We start from the raw sequence: 4,359 nt of genomic DNA on the forward strand, positions 1-4,359 counted from the left end.
TTTGTTGGCAAAGTAATGTCTCTGCTTTTTAATATGCTGTCTAGGTTGGTCATAGCTTTTTTTCCAGGGAGCAAGTGTTTTTTAATTTCATGGCTGCTGTCACCATCTGCAGTGATTTTGGAGCCCCCCCAAAAATAAAGTCTGACACTGTTTCCACTGTTTCCCCATCTATTTGCCATGAAGTGATGGGACTGGATGCCATGATCTTCGTTTTCTGAATGCTGAGGTTTAAGTCAACTTTTTCACTCTCCTCTTTCACTTTCATCAAGAGGCTCTTTAGTTCTTCTTCACTTTTCTGCCATAAGGATGGTGTCATCTGCATATCTGAGGTTATTGATATTTCTCCTGGAAATCTTGATTCCAGCTTGTGTTTCATCCAGCCCAGCATTTCTCATGATGTACTCTGCATAAAAGTTAAATAAGCAGGGTGACAATATACAGCCTTGATGTAGTCCTTTCCTGATTTGGAACCAGTCTGTTGTTCCATGTCCAGTTCTAACTGTTGCTTCTTGACCTGAATATAGATTTCTCAGAGGCGGGTCAGGTGGTCTGGTATTTTCATCTCTTTAAGAATATTCCCTGAGGAGGAAATGGCAACCCACTCCAGTATTCTTGCCTAGAGAATCTCGTGGACAGAGGAGCCTGGTGGGTTGCTGTCCATAGGGTCGGACAGAGTCAGACACGGCTGAAGCAACTTAGCATGCATGCATGCCTTGGAGAAGGAAATGGCAACCCGCTCCAGTATTCTTGCCTGGACAATCCTGTGGACAGAGGAGCCTGTTGGGCTGCTGTCTATGGGGTAGCACAGAGTTAGACACCACTGAAGCGACTTAGCAGCAGCAGCATCAAGAATATTCCAGTTTGCTGTGATCTACACAGTCAAAGGCTTTGGCGTAATTAATAAAGCAGAAGTAGGTGTTTTTCTGGTATTCTCCTGCATTTTCGATGATTCAGCAGATGTTGGCAATTTTATCTCTGGTTCCTCCAGCTTTTCTAAATCCAGCTTGAACATTTGGAAGTTCACAGTTCACATACTCTTGAAGCCTGGCTTGGAGAATTTTGGGCATTACTTTACTAGCATGTGAGATGAGTGCAATTGTGTGGTAGTTTGAGCATTCTTTGACATTGCCTTTCTTGGGGACTGGAATGAAAACTGACTTTTTCCAGTCCTGTGGCCACTGCTGAGTTTTTCAAATGTGCTGGTGTAATGATTGCAGCACTTTCACAGCATCATTTTTTAGGATTTTAAATAGCTCCATTGGAATTCCATCACCTCCACTAGCTTTGTTTGTAGTGATGCTTTCTAAGGCCCACTTGACTTCGCATTCCAGGATGTCTGGCTGTAGGTGAGTGATCGTACCATTGTGGTTGTCTGGGTCATGAAGATCTTTTTTGTATAGTTTTTCACTGTATTGTTACCACCTCTTCTTAATATCTTCTGCTTCTGTTAGGTCCGTACCATTTCTGTCCTTTATTGAGCCCATCTTTGCATGAAATGTTCCCTTGGTATCTCTAATTTTTTTGAAGAGATCTCTAGTCTTTCCCATTCTATTGTTTTCCTCTATTTCTTTGCATGGATCACTGAGGAAGGCTTCTTTCTCTCTCCTTGCTATTCTTTGGAACTCTGCATTCAAATGGATACATCTTTTCTTTTCTCCTTTGCCTTTAGCATCTCTTCTTTTCTCAGCTATTTGTAAGATACATATGATGGATAACAACAATTATATGCATTGGATTTCTTAGGCATTGCAAATTTCTTTGTACTCACTGGGTACTTACTAGCCTCATTTTCTTGCTGTAAAATTTCTTAGCCTGAAAATTTCATGTGATAGAAAAGTAAATGAGGAATTTAGCGAATCCATAAATGAAAGTGCTGGCAAAAACACTATGCACAAGAAACACAAATCTATGTACAGAATATGTATCTTTTCCAGCAAAAAACAACATACTGTCCTTCAAGAAGAAGGAGTCCAGTGTAATCAATGTACCAGCAGCTAGTCATCTGGTCCCATGGTACCATACCAGAGGCTCCTACATTAGGTCCTATATTAGCAAGGAGGTCTTTCATCCATTTAGATCATATCAGTCTTAGTGAAAGGGAAGTCTGTTGAGCCTACACACAATTTTTTGTTTTCCAAGATAAAATGTGAATTACAGGAACATAAAATAATATGAATGTTAATTCTTATTGGATACCCAGACCCAAGCACTTTGAATGAATCAATGAAATAATGAATGAACACTGAATTTTGATTTTGGTTTTCTTGGTACTGAGTTGCTACACAAGGCTGAAGTTGCCCTTTTTTGTACTGCTTTTCATTTAACCCTTGCATATATATATTTCTTCTGACTATCGCAAATATCTTAACCAATATAATCTTTCAACTGTCATTTACTCTCACATTTTGCTTCTTTAGAGAGTAGATTCATTGGTTCTCTTCCTTTACATTCTTTTCCACAAACTGACAGTTATGTAATTGCTTTATTGTAGAATTATTTAATTCTACAAAATGTTTAAGGTTTTTTATTGTAATGGTATTAATGCTAGAATCAGACTAAAAAGAACAGCATAGACAATTAATGCTTTATTCAGGATACACAAGTAATGCTTTCAGGTGATAGGAATAGGAGTGTTTAGGGAGAAAATGTTTTATGATACAACTTAGTGTAAAATATTTTTAAGTGAAAATTTAAATTTAATCAAAGTATTCAGGTTGTATAATATAGTATTGTTTATCATTACCCAGCTTCAACAAGGATTAATTCATGGCCAATGTTACTCATCTGTACTTATACCCCTTCCCTTCTCCTGCATTATTTTAAAGCAAATTCCTGATATCACTTCACTCTTAAATCATTGAATGCAGTTCTAAAAGAACTGGGGTTTTTTTGTAAAACAAAACCACTATTCTTTTTTCATATCTCAGAAGGTAAACATGATTTGTTAATTTTATTAAACAGTGTTCAAATTTCCAATTGTCTCAGATGTTACAAATGACTTTCATTTTTACAGTTTATTTCATTAATTTGGGGTTGAAATAAGATTTATATGTAGCGGTTGATTATTAATAGCACTATTTTAGCAACTGTTAAATAGCTATGTTAAAAACATGGCAACCATCTTTAAAATCTCTCTGGGGACTCACCTGGCGGTCCAGTGGTTAAGACTTCCCCTTCTTGCAACTCACAGGTTCAGTCCCGGGTGGGGGAGCCAAGATCCTTCATGCCTTTGGGCCAAAAAGCTAAAACATAAAACAGAAGTAATATTGTAACAAATTCGATAAAGACTTTTAAAGAAATGGTCCACATTAAAAAATGTTTTTTAATCTAAGTGATAGTTGTTTTCCTCCTTGCCCTCATCCTCTTCCGCCTTGCGCTCAGCCTTTCTACAGGTCCCCGTACCATTTGCTTCTCTTTTTCCAGCTGTCCCTCCCACTCTCTTACTGTTGTCTGTTGAAGAAACTAGGCTGTTTGCTCTATAGAGGTTTCTTCCAAACTTTAGTTCTAGCCGAAATTTTAAAAAATGCAAATCTTACTCAGAAATTTGTGTAAACAATTTACATGTGTGGAATGTTTCACCAATTCCAGGTTTTGTTCACCTTTAACTGACAGATTACATTTCTATGTATGCGTGAGTGCTCAGTCACGTCCAAGTCTTTGCAACCCCATGGACTGTAGCCCACCAAGCTCCTCTGTCCATGGGATTTCCCAGGCAAGAATACTGAAACAGTTTGCCAGTTTCTCCTCCAGTTACATTTCTATGTGGGCTATCAAGAGATATCTCAATATTTGCTACTATGCTTCAAGGGTTCCGCATTGGTCTGAACTTTGATATTTCTCACACAAAAAAGTGTGTATTATTGCTATCAAGAAGAACATTCAATCAGACTGGAAATCTGTTCTTCACTGGGGAATAGATTTGTAGCTTGAGTGAGGAACTGGTACATGATGCTGTTTCTCCCTACTCGCATAGCTTTGTGCCCATGAGAAACATTTGTTTGTTTACAGCAAAATATTAGCCCTGGAGACTTGTACTGACAGAATTTTATTTCATCTTTATTTAATAACTTGATCTTCATAAGACCAATAACAATATGATTTCATTTGACACCAATATCACCTTGGACTTGAACAGAAAATGTATATGGTTATTTGTGATATTTGAATGGTCAAATGCATGATGGATTTTGACTTTTCTTCAAAGTTCATTATAAGCAACATGTTACAATACAAGCAGAAAAAGTATAATAGCAGAGGTAGCTTTTCCTATCAAGGTCATTTAAAAACCAAGCTTCCTCTTCTTTATTGCCTGGAGTCAGTAACCTATCCTGGCTTGAACTGGCAATTGCTTCAACACCA

This window comes from Bos indicus, chromosome 4, assembly GCF_029378745.1.
Source record: "Bos indicus isolate NIAB-ARS_2022 breed Sahiwal x Tharparkar chromosome 4, NIAB-ARS_B.indTharparkar_mat_pri_1.0, whole genome shotgun sequence".
Lineage (NCBI taxonomy): Eukaryota > Metazoa > Chordata > Mammalia > Artiodactyla > Bovidae > Bos > Bos indicus.